General features: G+C 37.7%; 1 protein-coding gene across 1 annotated transcript in view; it reads right to left on the bottom strand.

Moving 5' to 3' along the window:
* LOC111864420 overlaps positions 1-18,559 on the bottom strand; it is a 724,828-nt gene that overhangs the window by 265,604 nt on the left and 440,665 nt on the right. The window lies entirely within an intron of this gene.

Here is an 18,559-nt window from a genome sequence, read left to right as displayed (position 1 = left end):
AGATCTGATGTTCTCACGTACTATTGAGACTAATGGTCCACTCTCTTCTGGGAAGTGATATTATGTACTCTGGTGGAGGGACAGATAAGTTTCGGAGAAACCTTATGCATCCATCGTCATGGTACCTTGCTGGATGGGAGACAGTATGTTTTTCCAAAAAATATTTACCTCTCTATCAAATTACACGACAACAGACAAAATAAGACCAGACATGACTGTGAGAACATTAAATATCACAAATTTCTCACAGTAATTCTGAAACGTATATTAGTCAATATTAATTTAAGAAACTTTAGTATGTTGATATGACATTGACGAAATGTTAGCCCCTTAAGAATTTTCTTAATGAACAAGTGACAACATTCGGAGTCACGTGTATGTATGTATATGAAGTTCATAATATTTTATCTTCCGACTCTTGCCTCAATACTTAAAAATTAAAACACACAAAACTATAGTTTGAAAGGTTTCTTTGCGTGTGTCTGAAATATATCTCAAATTAAGGTAAACATAGATTGAGAGGGTTTGAGAACATGATGCTGAGAACACATGGCATAAGATGAAGTGAGAGGAAACAGTAGACAATTACATAATGTGGAACATCTTAATTTGCTCTCTTCACCAAATATTATTAGAATGATCATATGAAGGACACAGAAAAGAACTGGGCATATAGCACGCATGAGAACGGTGAGAAATTGATATAGAATTTGTATCGAAAACGTGAAGTTAAGTCATAATATATTATAATATTAAATATAATATTAATAATATTAAAATTAAGTTCAAAAAGACAATGGATGGAAGAATGAGGATTACATTCGTCTGATCAAATATAGAAAGGGGCGAAGGGCACTTGTGCACAAGGTAATGAACCTTCCGGTTCCGAAAAAGGCTGGGAAATTTCTCGTTAACTGAATGACTTTCATCTTCTCTTCACAAAATTATTTGTCCCACCTGTAATATGCGCATTCCTCTGAAAAAGTATCTTCGATACATCCTATACAGAACTGCAGTATAAAGTTAAAAGAGATTAAATTGTCCATGAGCTTAATCGACTAAGTATGACGCCTTGAAGACGTATTGGGGAGTGAAGGTATAATTCCACAATTATGGACCTCAGCATTAGCAGGAGCCGAGTGGCGAGCTTCACGCCCCTGCCGCTTTTCCCCCGAGGAAAGAGCTGAAAGTGTCAAATATACATATGTGTGGGTGGGCCCCAAAGCCGGTCTGGACGTTGCGGAGCAGAGAAAAAAATCTTACCACTGCAGGGAATTCAACTGCAGCTGAGCCCCTCGCTATACTCTCTGAGGCCTCCAGGCCCTACAATTGCTATGCAGCTTATCAGATTAATGAAGATTGCCTCAAATGATGTGACTGGGATATCTATCGTACATGTTTACCAAATTTTTGAGGAACATTCTGCCTCTACTTTCAGGGCAGAAGAACAAACCGCGTGGAAATAAATATACGTAAATTATACGGAGTGCCTCAGGAGGAAAGTTCAGTGTTCTGAGAGATCATAGTATCGGGTGTTCTAAGCAAGAAAGCGTATACGTACATGTGTCTTATTTCAAACGGTTTCCGAGACAGAGCTATTTCACCGTACAGACGAGCAACACGCCATGTTCTCACACCAGTTGCAAAGTGTATTTATGTTGACGGTGGAATTTTCGAAAAAGCATTACACTAGGTGAGTTCCAATGAGCCGATCACGGTGGCCGAGCGGTCTAAGGCATGTACTGTCTTCTCTCTCTCCGAAGCCGGGATCGTGGGTTCGAATCCCACTCAAGGCATGGATATTTGTGTGCGTTTTTCTGTTTGTGTACAGGTAGAGGCCTTGCGACGAGCTGATCACCCGCCCAAGGAGTCCTACCGTATGTCTAAGATCTAGTAAAACCGAAGTGAACGGAGAGTTTTATGGAGGTAGACCTAGGCCCAAATGAGGGCTGTAGCGCCAAAGAAATAAAAAAGTTCCAATGACGTCAATGAATTTTTTTTCAATTGACCTAATCTTTCCAGCCATACTATGGCCCTGAGGTCGACTCAGCCTCTAACAGAAATGAGTATCAGGAATATTCTTGGGGGTAGAGGACGGACGGCGCTTAGGGCTGACAACCTTTCCACCATCTATGAGCCGATTTTCTAGTAAATGTAGGAATCTTAACATCTCACAACCTTATGGGCCTCCACGGTATGTTACAGAGATACCTTTACTTTACTTTACTAGGTGAACTGTATCAAATTTGTCACTTAAGCAATAAATACCGGTATTAGAAACATTGCGTAATATCTCTTTCTTATCAGCCATTTTGGAACTGTACAGTGAAATAGCTCTAAGCCGCAAACCGTTCGGAACAGGACACATGTACATATACTATTTTTGTTTAGAACGACCGATACTAGGACCTCCCAGAATACTGACCTTTCCTCCTGGGACATTCTGTATATGGAAAGAAGAACAGTGAGGTTAAGAGCAAAGCAATGCACTCAGCGCAGCTCCCGTCCACACTGCAGATTAAAGCATGAGATTAGTAATGATATACCAGAATACAAGACGTCATATCGGATTAGCCATTTATTTAAACGAATATCATATTCTTTTAGGCCCCAGGGATAAATATATCTGATTCTATATGTGTCTTAATTCTTCTATTTACATTTAAATGGTTAATTGTACATGAGATCAATTTCGTAACTTTGCAAGATAAATCCGACTTTATATATTAATCGTCGAAAATGATAAATTCCATAATATTAAGATTTTTTTCAGTTTGTGGTTTTTACATCTGACGAAGGTCATTTTAGTGATAGAGGTGTCCAGTAATAACCACACCTGTAGATACGAAGACTGCGAGGTGGCTTGCACTTTTCACTTGTGGGCCAAAACTAACAGGATGGAACATTGTTAAAAAATCTTCATGGGCCGAAATCTGATTACTTTTATTTTTCTTGGGATCGCTCCATATTGTCAAGTGGCTGGGTGAATATAGAGAGAATATGAATTGATGAATAGATTTATTGGCCATTTGCATGTAGTGACTACAAATTAACTGCAGCACTGTTGCTAATTCCTACTCTTTACAAATTATTACACGCCAAGTCTTTTTCAGCCTGATTGTCTTCATTGGTCGTTGCTTTGTAACAGCTCTCAACAATAGAGATCCTTCAGCTTCTGTGCTCACGTCGTTACTGTCTGGAGAATATCCCAAATCTGAAATATAGCGCCATCTTTTGTCAGCCCTTCTTGCAGAACTATACTCTCACCTGACTGGGTCGCCCCAATTGTCTTTCTTTTAACACCTTTGCACGGGCCAAATAGAAAACACCGTTTCCAACAGTAATTCTATAGTTGCGTGCGTATCCATTGCCGTGGGAACGTATTAACCGATTCGTTGTCTATAAACGGATGTTATTTGTTTTCCTATCTCGCAGCCGTTGCACAGGAACGGCTGTACACGCAACAATATTTTTCACGCGTCAATATCTCGCTTTCGTTACCTGCACAAAAATAGAGAAAATCGACGATTACGCTGGCTCAACCGGTAACGATTCAAAGTTGCATTCTGGAGCTGCCTGGTTCAAACATAGAGCATGAGCACCGACTATCGTGACTGAAATTTTTTATAGTCTTCCTGAAAACCTCCAGGCATGTGCCTGGAGGGACCAAGTACTACCATAAATTAGGCCACGACCACTTCTCTCCACGACACTTTGCAGTTCATATCTTACCTATCAATCTAGAATTAGATGCTATATAGTCTACTAAAAGCGTTGTTAAACAAGCTATAAATGACAACTAAATTTTGTGACGATTATACAGAGTTACTACAAATGACTCATTCCATTTCGAAACACTATACTGGTCGCCGCGTGCTTTTCCGTTTACACAGACAACCAGTATCCTTAAATTGCCGATACCACCACAGAATGCTCTGTTTACATGGCGGTTCTTTTCTGTGCTCTGCTCTGAATGCACGATGCACTGCAATAACAGACGAACGTCTCGCATATTCGAACACACAGAAACTGTTTTCCATCTTTGTAGCCATTTTGTGAGACACTGCACCCATGCTGCCAACTTGTTGAGTTGGAAAATATAGGCTAATGTTTTGAAATTGAATGAATCATTTGTAGTAGCCCTGTATATTAACACTGTGTTTTTGTACATTATACATCGTCTTGTTTCTATTTGAAACAGCGTAGAATTTATGTGAATATTATGTTTATATATGGGTACCATATAGAGAATTTGATTCTTTAGTAATTACTTATGCATATTCTGATAGTCCTCCGATTTTAACAAAAGTAGCTGTGAAAGAGCGCATGAACATAGTTGCTAGGTCATGTATGTGTGGTACTTTATTTTCTTAACATTTGTCTTAACTCTCGCAGATGGTTTACACTGTACGTAGTTTGTATATCTGACCTTGTGTCAGTGTTCTAGTCCGGCTGTTCCTGGGGGATATAAATACGGGGATAAGGCCCTCCAAGTTAGGAGAGTCTCGAATCTGAGACAGTAAAATATGGTAATAAGTCCCGAAGGACTCGGACATGAGGACTGTGCTGACGAGGACCAGCAGCATTTGTAAACTACAGACCCGTCCTCTCATCAGAAAAGATGTTACATAAGGATTATGATGGCAAGTTTTCAGTTAAAAATAATATTGCTGGTCGTGAGTCTCAAGGGGCTTGTCGTTAAGACGGACTGATTGGTAGTAAACCTCCAGTCGTAAATCAACAATGACTCTGGTGGTGTCCGAAGATAGAAACTGACTCCATCGATTGAGCCAAATTGAGTAAGTTCCACATAAAGACGGAGATAGAATCCAGTTTTCGAAACGTTGTGTACTTTAAATAAAAATGGACAACGGATAATGCACAGAAAGACAACGATTGTAAGTGATAAATAAATAAAATAAAAAAAGATTTCATATCTGCCTCGTAACATAAATAGATGTAGCCTTACGGGTGAGTACAGATAAGTTGTAATTGTTTAAAGTGTATCATATTTCTCTATCCCATTGGCTTCTTAAATAAATGTTTTCCTAATTCCTTTACGCTGGATTGGTAGCACAGGTTCATTAATTCNGGAATTCCGGACTGTAACGAATTCAGGTCTACAGGGTACGTAATGTTTTGTTTCATCAGCGGCTATCTCCAGATTGTGCGTGAAATGATTATTTGAAGCCAGTATCTCGGAGCTGGGGGCAACAACAACTGGACAGAAGTCAGTGAGAGTTTCTTTCTAACTGCTCCTAGCACGAAGTTTGTCTACGTTATATTTAAAAATTCCGTTCATAATTCATATTAAACTCACTTCTCCAAATACAAAGACAAATCATTTAAGGCTATTTGAGGAAATATTCCTTTACATTATGAAACCCAAATTTGCATTTTACTTCACAAAAGACAAAATGCTTGTCCGTTACAAATTAAAATCATCTACAATATTTTGGGAAAATAAAGCTGATTTTTCGAGATAAAATGTAAAAGCTATCCCTGTAACAAGCCTTGAAAGTCCATAGGGTTGTGAGAAGTTGAGGCTCCCATATCTTCTAGACAATCGGCCCACGGATGGCGGTAAGGTTATTGGCCTTATGCGCCGGCCGCCCTTTAACCCCCAGGAAGATTCCTGTTACTCGAATATTCCTGTTAAGAGGCTGAGTCAACACCAGGGCCTTAGTGCGGTTGGAAGGATTGGGGAAATTGAAAGAAATCCGATGACCTCATTGGGATTCGAACCGCGACTTTCCGGCTTGTAGCATAGTGCCTCCTATTCTTGGAAGTCATAAGTAAGAACATTATACTTCACAGATAACACATTGCAATTCCAGAATAGAAAAAAATATTGTTAGTGGTGCTTTGGCAAGTAATTGGCTTTTAATTTGAGGTTCATACGGAAAACATGAATACAGTTTGGGACAAAATAAAGAGTTATTTAATGTTAAAGCAGGTGATACATATACAATTTATTTATTTTGTGAGATCATTTAGTAATTATAACATTTGTAATTGATAAGCAATGAATAAATCTGAATTTCAGAAAAAAATCACGTATTTCAATGGATCTTAAAGAAATAAGTAGGAACGAACAAGTTGAACCAGAGGTAATCCTCTCAACTTATATACAGAATATTATATTCCTAGTAACACAACGCTACATCCAGCAGGAGGAGCTGCTGTCTAGGACAAGTTTCCGAACGTATATGTCATTTCTGGCCCGGTTCTTAGTTACGTAACTGTATTATGAATTTAACTAAAATTTTATGTAACCCGATTGGATCCATCAGTGTGTTTTACATTACATTATATACTATGATGGATTGGTTTTTATCTGTTGATTAATAATGTGGCTACTTTGCTTAATTTTTATAAACAAAAAAGTTTTATTTAAAGGTGCAGTATTGAACACCCTCTGTATGTCAGCAGATTTCCTTTTTCTACTCTTCTTCCTAGAACGGCTTTGCCTCCGTTACTTTTAAAATTTTCGTTCGTATGGAGCGGGGATTATTTTAATAGCTTCATACCTGTTGTTCCTGCATAGTGTGTATAGTGTATATAAGACCAGTGCATTCACTCGATTTATAGGAAACTTAAAGCTAAGTATACAATACATATATATATATATTCATACATAAGTTTTTAGCCTAACTGTTAGCCCTGGTACGGCGACTTTAGTGCTCTATCGTGCGTTAAGTAAAAGATAGAATAACTCTAAACAAACAGCTGACCTGAAGATGGCACACATGTGTCGAAACAGGTCCCAGACAGCGGACTCCACGTGCATGAAATAGTGTTGTGTTGACAGGAATGTATTAAATATTATCTATAGTGATTTACACTACGTGATGTTAATTTCGTAAATTTGCAAGATAAATCAAACTTCAAATACTAATTACCTAAAACAATATATTTCATAAAATTAATTTTTTTGCATTGTGTTTTTCACATCTGATAAATGCCATTATGTGATGTCCTTATGCCATCATGATATTTCGGAGGAAGATGCTGCTGTGGTTTTCAGTATAAAATAATATAAATTCCTACTGTGAAAATAAGGGCAGAACTTTCGCGCGAATAATTAGTAATTATCTTCTGTACTACGCGCCGTCATATCTCAGAAGACAGTAGCCTTAACCACAAAATATATTCGTAAGTGTTATATAAAAATGGAGCATCTCAAGTAACTGAATACAGCAGATATATTAGAAGAAAAAAGTGAAACTTTTCGCATAATAGATTTTCCTAATGTCAAATTAAACTCATTTCGCTCATTCAGGGATCAAAATCTGTAAAATAATCTCGTGCTCGGCAAATTTTGTTAGGATTTTCTACAAAGTAAAAATAAACGCCTTTTACGGAGGGCATGTCTGTATGCCTGTCTATCTGTGGCTTGGTTTCAGCATCTATACTGTCGGTAAGATTTTCTCTAAAAATGGAATAAGAATACCTCGTCACAAATTGTAGAACTTTTCTAATTTTCAGCCATATTGATCCTCAATAAAGCTTAGTTTATATTACGCCACAAACGGAGATTTCCGGGTAGGACCCCATAAACCGTTTCACAGATATTGCTAACATTTGGCAGGCGAGATTTCAACCAAACTTTATGCACCTACTTCGATTTTCAGCCATACTAATCTACAATATACAAGACGTGTTGACTTTCCATACCTCCCGTCAATCATTTGGCAGATACTATTATAATTCTAACTCTGAAAGTTTTTACGAAACACTGTCGGAAAATTATGATTTTTGGCCATACTGATTCATAAAAAAGCCTAGTCTATATAAGGCCCAAAATGGGCCTCAACATCATCGTATTCTATTAATCGTTTCATATATGTACATTTAAAATTTAATATAGAAGAACTGTGTGAAAATTTTAGGGTAGTGACATTAAATACAGGTTTACCGTCAGCGGTTAGTAACCATGCTACGAAAGAGAGAAGTGCGATAGGTCACAGTTTCTATTTAAACCACAGAAATAATCCAAGAAACAGATGAAATTTCTACTCAGTTATGCTGAAACGCATCACGTTTCAACCACAGAGACCTAAACTTATAATGCATGCCTACCTATTGCACAATCTTACATGACAAATAACTCTGACTACAGAGGAAGCCTATATGATGATATTAATTAAATATAAAAACACGAAATTTTTAATATATGTTGATATTAATTATGTGACAATTGCCGAATATTTTATATTGATGCTACTAGCCGGAAGGTAGCGAGTTAGAACCCAGATGAGTTTTTTATCAGTTGACCTGATCTTTATGAGCACCAAGAATCTTCCTGGGAGTAAAAGGGGGCGGAACATAAGGCTGACAAACTTACCGCAATCTGTGAGCCAATTTTCTAAAGAAAATGTGTGATCCTCAACGTCTCATAACCCTGTGGGCCTTCACGGCCATTTACAGGGATAGCTTTGCCTTGTCATTCCGAATTTCAGTGTAAAATTCTAACATTTTTATTTTAATTAAAAAAAATCCATGTGTTTAAATTTACGAGTAAAAGAAGTGTGTATGAGAGGAGAGATATTTTGTGAAAACAGGCAATTTGGATACACTTCAAGATGGTCTTGGAATAACGCCAGATTATTTTAACTGTTTCCAGTAGACTAATGCAGGCTTATGAAATTAATAGTGCCAAACTATATCAACGAAGCGAAGCACATTTTGTTACAGTTTCATGAGGGCTGTAGGTTCCTCAAACAAGTTACTGTGGTTCGGTCGAAGTAGGTTCCAGAAATTCGTGTAAGTCAAATTGACGACTTTCTAAATGCGACAAGAAATTTGGTATCTGTTTCAAAATTACTTTCAGCAGCTTGTATTGCTGGACGTATGTGTCCAGCAATACAACGCACGCAGCCACATAAGAAAGACATATCATAAGACACGGTATATACACAATTAAAACACAAGAAGAACGACTCCCATAGCTGATGAATGGCATTACACACGAGTTTGATATACGATATGTAAGATGATAGATCTTAACAAGTTTCAATATATATAAATTTATTATTGAACAACGACGAACACACATTTTATATCATTTTATAAATGGACACTTGATGGCAAGCAGTGCAATGGTTTAACGTGACTGATACACCTGAGGATGGCAGAATTATGCCGAAACATGTTGTGTGAAGTGACAAATGAAATTGTATGCACTAAAAGACGGTTAATCTATACACATTATGGAGAGAGTTCCTTGTTGTAAGTTCCATGGGAATGTGAAATTAGGAAAAAGAAATTGATCAAAATGAGGTTTAGTAAGTAGCGTCTGGAGATTAAAATAAAACTGCCATAACAATGAAATCCATAAATACGGAGACATAAATTTCTTAATGGGAAATCTATATCTTCATACGACACCTTCTAGACTTCCTGAAACGCATGCAGATCAGAATGTCGCTGGGTTCGTTTGAGGATCCCACTGCCGTAAAATAATCAGGTATGAAATGTAGTCCTTTGTTTACTGCGATAACATGGCCAATCTTCATAAGAAACACCAAACATCTTCATAAAGACATTGCTTTGACAAAATATATTTATGTATAATTCAATAGTGTAGGAAACTTCTCATGATATTTTTAAAGACTAAGGTGTGTTTCTTCCAATAAACACGTCTAAATACATAATTTTTTAGAATAATTTTTTATTAAATTATTTAACTATATACAGCTTAAGAAAATTAATGCAAACTAATGTTTAATTTTAAAATTCAATAAAATGTTCAACACTAAATTCTTTGTGAAATATTACAAAAATAAAAATAATTTAATTAATTGTTTAGAGTAACTGACAGCAACTAGAAAGTCAATTACAGGCCAACAATACGAGACTAAGTATACTAATGCAAACAAGGACTAAAACCAGAAACAACGAAGAGGAAACGAAAACACACAAATAAGGACAATAAAATACTGAGAAATAAGGGACATAAACCAAGCTGCATATCTTAACAAAAGCCCTCAAATATTATTAAATATATTATTAATCGAATTAATATTGTAGCTTAAAGGAATGAGGTTTGGGTTAAAAGTACACATATCAGTGCATCAGTAGACTGTACCGGGTGTCCGGATAAAAGGTGTCCAAAATAAAAAAATGTATATCTCGGAAACTAATTGTCATCCAAATATCAGGTTTATATCATCGGAAAGCAAAACTCCGAAAGTTTTCTCTTCATACCCTACTTACGCGCATACGTCTCCACATTTTTGCCACCATGTTAGGAAAAATCTGGACAGAGAGATGGCTGGGATATGAATTGACAGAGGTGAACCAATCGCTTGGCCTCCTAGGTGCCAGATTTAACCCCAGTGGATTTTTTCTTGTAGGGTTATGTGAAGAACATGTCTACCAGGTTAAGATCAACAAACTTCAACACCTGAAAGCCCACATAAGGGACGCTGTGGCTACGGTAACACCAAACATGCTTCAAGTGTGGATATTTGTCGTGCCACCAAGGGAGCCCACATTTAAATTTATTGGAAAGTTATATATGCAGAAAGAAACGTTGATAATTTCCCCTTTTAATGGTGCAACCCACTAATTTGCATAATAAATTCTTTCTGAGATATAAGGATTTCATTTTGGATACCTTTCATCAGGACATCCTCTATTATCCGAAAAAAAACACTCGTGCCTGAGAGACTCAACTTTAAGTAACGGTTAATGTAAAAAATAGAAAACTCTCCGAATAAGCCCGAAATAAAGAATAACACGAATGGGTGAGCAGCTACGTTCATTTTCAACTAACTTCATGGAGCTGAGTCCTTCTTGACAAACCGCCAGTTGTGCAGCTACTCAAGAACTTCCCACCATTTTATGCAACCCAAAAGTTCATTACCGTGTTCACAAATGCGTCCCACCGGTCCCTATCCTGCACCAGATCATTCCAGTCCATAGCACCCCATCTTATAACCCTAAGATCCAGTTTATTATTATTCACCCACCTACATCTTTGTCTTCCTAATGGTCTCTTTCTTTTTTTCTTACCCATCAATATGCTATATGCACTCACCTTATTCACATTCGTACTACATGACCTCCCCATTTCATCCTCCTTCACTTGATCATTCTAATTATACTTGGAGAAGAGCACAAGTTATGAAGCGCCTCATTATGGAGTTTTCTCCAACCTCCTCTCACTTCATCTTTCTTCGGTCCAAATATTCTCCTCAACATTCTGTCCCAAACACCCTCAGTCTATGTTCCTCCCATAATGTCAGAGACCAAGTTTCAAACCCATACAGAACCACAGGCAAAATTATAGTTTTGTTTATTGTAATTTTCACGTTTTGGGACAGCAGACAAGAAGACAAAAGGCTCTGATCTGAAGGCTAGCAAGCATTACCTGAATTCGTAATATCTGAGTTTTCACGGCGGTGAATATAAAGAATGTCGTCCTCTGCGATGTGGCACCTTGTAGTTCTTGTGTAAACCGACATTTCGGAGGAACGTATCGCCTCCATCTTTATCTGATACGTTCCTCCGAAACGTCGGTTTACACAAATTCTACACGGCGCCACATCCCAGAAGACGGCATTCATTAACTGAATTAAATTTCCGCTTAATTTCCACCTGAATCAAATTTGACGCCAATAAGACGAACAGATGGGATAAAATGCCAAGATATTTACTATAAGTAATACGTCTGCAAATTTATAATCGTAAGCAGTAGCTGAAACCTAAGCTAACATAAGTCAAAGCAGTGGAGTTGGAAGCGCGAGAAACATACTCATTTTCAGATCATACTGGGATATGATACAAATTCGTAAGACTATTAGAGGTGGGCAGGGAATGCAGCACGAATGGGGGAAACAAGGATTGCGTATAGGATATTGGTGGGAAAGCCAGAAGGAAAGAGGCCACTGGGAAGACCAAGGCGTAGGTGGGTGGACCATATTAAAATGGATGTTAGAGAACAAGGACGGGATTGGATTGATCTGGTTCATGATATGGACCAGTGGACGGCTCTTGTGAACACGGTAATGAACTTTTCGGTTTCCATAAATTGCTGGGAATTTACAGTCAAAAGGAATTTTTGTGCAACAAATCGAGCCCAACATTTTTAAACCTTGAGGGAAACTACATTCTACATGGTTACGAAAGCCAAGTGTACAGTACGTCACAATTTCAATTTCTTTAACATTCTGAGTATTTGCCTCTACATTACTACAAAGTTAATAACAAAAGTTAACAACGTTAATTTTATTAATAAAATTATAATTTTACTCGGAATTGCTGGGTTCTGATCCTTTGTCCATTCTAAAGAGCATAACGTTTCAGAAACTGGATCTGTTTCCGTCTCCAGGTGAGGAGGCGGGAGGCACTCTATTGGGCCTTTAGACAGAATTAACCTCAATCGCACATTTCGCAGTCAGACATCCAAACGCCGTGGTTGCTGAGAGTAAATATCACGCGGCAAAAACTTGCATCTTGAATATTACTGAAAAATTATATATTCAGGGATATAACGTCGTGTTATCCTTTGAAGGCTAATAGACGTTTTGGAGAAATATGTATCTTCCATCTTCAGGGTCAAAGAATAAATCATGTTGTGCTTATCACATGCTCTCAAGCTGATTTCTTGCCCCGTTTATTGTTTGATCTCGTAGATGGATGAGAAACATTCCTCCGAAACGTCTGTTGACTTTCAGTGGATTACACGGCGTTATATCCCAGAAGATAGAACCCCTCATAACCACCGCTGTGAGAACCTGCCGTGTATTTGTCCTGGCCGTCAGTAAAAAGAAATTGGAATTATAAATGGAACCACAAATACAAGAATCGTAACTGGAAATGTAGCATGCATACCCGTTGCTATGTAATGACTCTGTAAACAACGTCCGTTGCTAGGCAGTGGCCTTAACATATTCCAAAAACCCACTAATGCAGTAACTGGCAAGCGGTGTTCTCTACGCAGCCAGTGTGACAGGTACGCGATGCAACAATAGGATAAATGTTGGGAGAAGTGTTTTCTGTGCTGTCCGTGCCGAAGTGATTTAAGCAGGGCAAGTCTACCGTTTAGTTAGTTGTGAGATAGTCTGCCGCCGGTATGGACGTGAACACGGAAGCCGAGGAAGTTATGGCGTTGAGAGCCGTTACCAGGCGACAACGAGGAAAGAAACAGCAGACTGTGGAGACATAAGTGTGAATCAGTGATACCTCTATAGTTATCTAAAATTACGATCTGTAAGTGTGCAATAAATCCAATTACCAATCCAAACCCGGTCTGTAGTCTATCACGTGACAATATAGTCCATATGTAAGAAACATTTACTGACAATCTGTGACAGACTTAAGTATCCCTTTTTACAACTGTATTAACCTAACACGAACCGCCGAGGCACAAACAATAGAATATCACCTTGCGGATCTAATGCCAGAGATATGGGTATCGGCAAGGAAATGATAAGAACTACCTACTGAATGTAGAAGTACCTCTGAATTATCCAGCATCACTTTCAATGAATTTTGACAGAACTTCTTGTAGGCTTTGTATAAGTGATCTGTTCACGAGAATAATCATACTTTGCTAATTAAATGCAACTGTCTGAAGGTTCGGCCACACAGGCTACGTACGCTATGTTCCCTATGTTAGCTGCGTTGCAGAGTGTACACAGCGTACGTAGCGAACATAGCGTAGCGCTCTGTGTGGCCGAACCTTCACTGAAGCTGAATCATTCTAGACAAATTAACATCTACTCAACTAGTCGTCTAGGTCCTTAAGGAACCCGAAAGTTCACAAAATTTGCATAAATCCTTCATTTTAATTATGTATTAATTTAATTAATTTGTAGGTATGAAGAATTTATTTAATGTATTTGTCAGATACATCGCTCGCCAACAGTAAACTGTCGCTTACTTCTCCCAGAAATTTTTTATTTTTTACCACCTCTCTATTTCGCGCTTCGAAGTATTAATAATTTTGTAATAATTTGACAATTAAATGAAATATTTTTAAAAAGAATTCATTATAAAACTTCTTATATATTACTTAATGAACGTAATGGTTAAAACATTTAATAAATTGCAAGCATTCTGGTAATATAATTACATATCGGAGGAGAAATGAATATAACGTATTTCCAGGATTCTTCCGTTTAAGTTCATATTTTTGTCTATGTAAGAGTATGAATTGGCTATTGGATTCAGGACGATCCATTTACTACATAGGTTTATTTATTTAATTTTAAACAATTCTCTTGATATATAATTAATACATATCCGTTAAAAGTTATTATTATTAACTATTTTATGATAGTAATAAATATCGTTCTATCAATTCGTTATATTTTATTGCAACATTTTAACTGTAATAATAAGATAAATTAATATGTCGTTAACATTATGTAAGGGACTGCATTTATGGGTCCAAGAACTGGGTACTGTAGTGAGCTGAAGCATATGAGGCATGCTTCATAAAACACTTTCACCCTGCACATATTTTAATAGTTAAATACATTGCATTCTCTGATTATTGATGTTATAAATAGGTAAGCTGCGCTAGTCCCTGCACGTTACTGAGCAAAATAAAATTAGAGCTGCTTAACATATTTTTAATTATGATAATTATTTAAATATAAAATGAATCTAATGAACTCACTGTACTTAACTCCATATTGTTGGGAAATATATTATAATATTAAGTTTCTTGTTTGTCTTCGTTGTCAATCTGACAGTTTTCGATTGTCGAAAAAATATTAAGCGTGGGGACAGTAGGAATACAAATATTACGTTGAAATTATTATAGGCTTGTAGGAAACGTGTTAACAAAGTACTCACTCATGGAGCTGAGCCCTTCTTGAGAAGTAGCCAGTTGCGTAGCCACTCAAGAAGTTCCCAGAATTTTATGAAACCCGAAGTTTCATTATCATCTTCACAAGAACCATCCACTGGTCCCTATCCTGAGCCACATAAAACGAATATATATCATCTAATCTTATCTCTTTAAGATGCATTTTAATATTGTTCATACACCTACGTTTTGGTCTTCCCAGTGGGCTCTTTCTTTCTGACTTTCACACCAATATCCTATACGCATTCCTCTTCCCCCAGTCGTGCTGCATGCCCTGCCCATTTCAACCTCCTTGACTTGATCAATGTAATTATACTTGGAGAAAAGTACAAGTTATGAAGCTCCTGATTATGCAGTTTTCTCCAGCCTCCCGCTCTTCGGTCCAAATGTCTCAACACCCTCAGTCAGTGTTCTTCCCAAAAAGTCTGAGACCAGGTTTCAAACGACTTCTGATCCGTTTTCATTTGACTGCCCCTCATACATTCATTTGCATGTTTAAGATCAAATATATGTCTGAACCCTGAAACTGAATTCTAAATATTTATAAAAACGCCACGACTGAAAGAAATGGAATCAGAACAGTGCCTGGCAGTATAGAAGAACCGAGTTCACATCAGGAAACAGGTTTTGACTGTTAACAGAGTCGCTCAGAAATTTCTCAGTAATGAAACCAATTCTGTATTCCTGGGCACAGACAATGTCACAAGAACTGATACATTTCGTACGTAAATCCACAACATTCTCTTTATGATCAGAAGCATTTTACCTGACATGGCGGGACCAATCGACAATACAGTTACTCCCTTTCACGACACACAGAATTAAGAATTTAAACAGCTTTCCCGCGTGCCTCATGGTACCAGCGATGTCGAGCCTTTACGTTTGTGGACATTGTTAACAGCAACAGATGGTACGTGTTCTGGAGGAGTACATCTGATAGCGAGGAATTTTACAATAACATGGAGCAATAAGCCACTCAATAGGACAAATACAAATGATTTTCACGAGCGGAAACTCATCTTTATTGATCAAAACATGCAAAAAATGTATAAGAGTTAAACCATGTTTTAAGTCTGGTATAGACAAACTTCTTATAGTTTAGTATCGCCTTCAAGGAATTACTGAGAAGAATATTTGGGTACAACAGATATGAAGTGAGGAAATTTTGAGAAACCTGCATAATGTGGAGCTTCCAAACTTGTATTATTCGCAAAGTATAATTAGAATGTTCAAGTCAAGGAGGATGAGACGGGCGAGGCATATGGCACGAATGGGTAAGAAGAGGAATTCATATGGAATATTAGCAGAAAAATCAGAAAGAAAGAGACCACTAGGAAAGCCAAGAAGTAGGTGGTAGGATATTATTAAAATGTATTTTAGAGAAACAGGATGGTGTGGTATGGCTCAGGATAGGGACTAGTCGCTGCCCCTTGTGAACACAGTATTTAACCTATTGGTTGATACAATGATGGAAAATCATTTGCGAGTCTGGCGGTTCCTCTAGAAGGGCCCAGCTCCAGACCACTTGTGAACACAGTACTGAGCCTATGGGTTGATACAATGTTGGAAAATTCTTTGCGAGACTGGCGGCTCCTCTAGAAGGGCCCAGCTCCAGTCCACTTGTGAACCGTCAATCGCAATGTGACTATGACTTTGACTTTTGATTCGAATCACCCCGTGTGGAGGCGGAGTCGAATACCTCCACCGTGACCCTGCGAGTCGTAGGAGGCGACGAAAAGGGAAGTCTCAATTCTGAGACAGTAAAATATGGTCGCGATTCCCAAGGATCTTGGACCCGAGAAACACTGCGCTGGCAAGGGCCAGCAGCATATACAAAAAAAAAAAAAACTTCCTCTCGTCAGAGAAGGCGCCCACAGAAACAAGACCGTAACTGTCAAACGGTAATAATTAATATCTGGTCATGAGCCCCAAATGGGGCTCGAGACCAAGACTTACTGACTGACTGACCATCAGTCGCAATGTGACTTAGACTTAGACTGATTCGAATTCACTCTTCTTTCGTCATTTGTCCTTGGTTCATTCGTAAGTGAGTCCTCATTCGCCATTCGTCGTTCGTAAACCAGAATTGAGTGATTCGTAAATCAGAAGCAAGACAGCCGCAGCGGAAGTGAAGACACTCGTAATCCAATTAGGAATGGAGAGAGTCTTAGGCAATCACTGATTGTGAGCTTCATAATTGATTTACGTAATTAAGAGTAAGAAAGAGTCAATAAATCGATTCATTCAATCCAGAACGCATTATTATTAGTCATGGAACACCGGACACTTGATTTTTTGGTGCCAGAAGTGGTTACGACCGTAAATACGTGGCAATATGCTTGTATATGTTCTAATGAGAGTTATATATTCATGCCAAAATAAATAAAGCATTTGTACTCGGTGTAAGGAGCTCCTAAACGAGCAAATGTTAGCTATACTTTAAGCCTTGCAAGACACTTAGTTCATTCTAAACAACATCACATGTGATCATTGCACCGATATGAAGTGACCAACAAAAAATGAAATATTTTATTTTTATTTTCTGTAAATAGATTAATTCTGTGTGCAATGAAAGCTGAGACCCTATCCGCTGAAGTAAAACTCTATTAATTCCTTACGTTTGTAATAAATAGTGTGACGTATTTGCACTATGCAGGACACCCTCTCCCCCGCCAGCGGTGACGTAACATCATCGGAGCGCTGTCGCTGCTACAGTAACAGGCCAGTCAAAACTCGGCCCCCCTCCCCCGCGGTGACGTAACAGGGGACACCGCTGTTTACACAGGAAACGGGGAACGGTATAAAAAGCCGGCTGAGCAGTATGTGACGAGTGTGTGATCAGGCGTGACACAGTGCGGATCGTGAAGTTGCCGAGTGCAGTTGCAGTATAGCATTCGCCGGAGTGAATGGAACAGAAGACGTAATTGTGATACTGCAGATGGCAGTAGTGGTCTAACTGGGAATTTTATAAGTGTAAGAGCGAATGTGGAATAAATTCGCTATATTCAATATAGCGTGAAGTTATTTGTCGCGTGACATACCCAACACCTGACAATATCTTGTCCTACATAATTTTCTTTGCATGTTTAATTGTACTACATACGTGATTACTATATTAAAATAATGCAAAAGTTGATAATTTTAATTCATAAAAATGAAATATATAATAAATAAATTGCAGATTTCTATTTGTCATAACTGCTTATAAATGTTATTTAGAAGATTTTAAACTGTGCAATTATTGAAAGAACTTCGAAGTAATATTTGACAAAAATAATTAAGAGACCTAAATATTANTATGTGTGTGTGTGTGTGTGTGTGTGTGTGTGTGCGCACATAAGAACAGGGCATGAGAGAGGTGAGATGGAGATCGAGACAGTTACAAATATAAAGCCCTCATCACAATCTGAAAGCCATGTACATGCGAATATATTTAATACATATATTTCAAATCAAATTTTCTATCATTTAATAGAATACAATTTAAATTATATAACAGAAACACTTTGCAGTGTTTTATAAATTCCAATTGTTTGACATATAATCTGACAATAACCTGTAATATACTATTATCCACATTTTAAATTTGAAATTATATAAACAATGCAAACAAGAATAAAACACCAACAATTAAATTCAAAGGATTTTCCACTGTCCTGCTTGCTCATTATATTTATTGAATTAAATAAGTGTATATTTCAGGCCACAAAAATCGAATGGTTTCAGACCAGTAGC

This window comes from Cryptotermes secundus, unplaced genomic scaffold, assembly GCF_002891405.2.
Source record: "Cryptotermes secundus unplaced genomic scaffold, Csec_1.0 scaffold511, whole genome shotgun sequence".
Classification (NCBI taxonomy): Eukaryota; Metazoa; Arthropoda; class Insecta; order Blattodea; family Kalotermitidae; genus Cryptotermes; species Cryptotermes secundus.
This window is presented reverse-complemented; position numbering and strand designations above follow the sequence as displayed.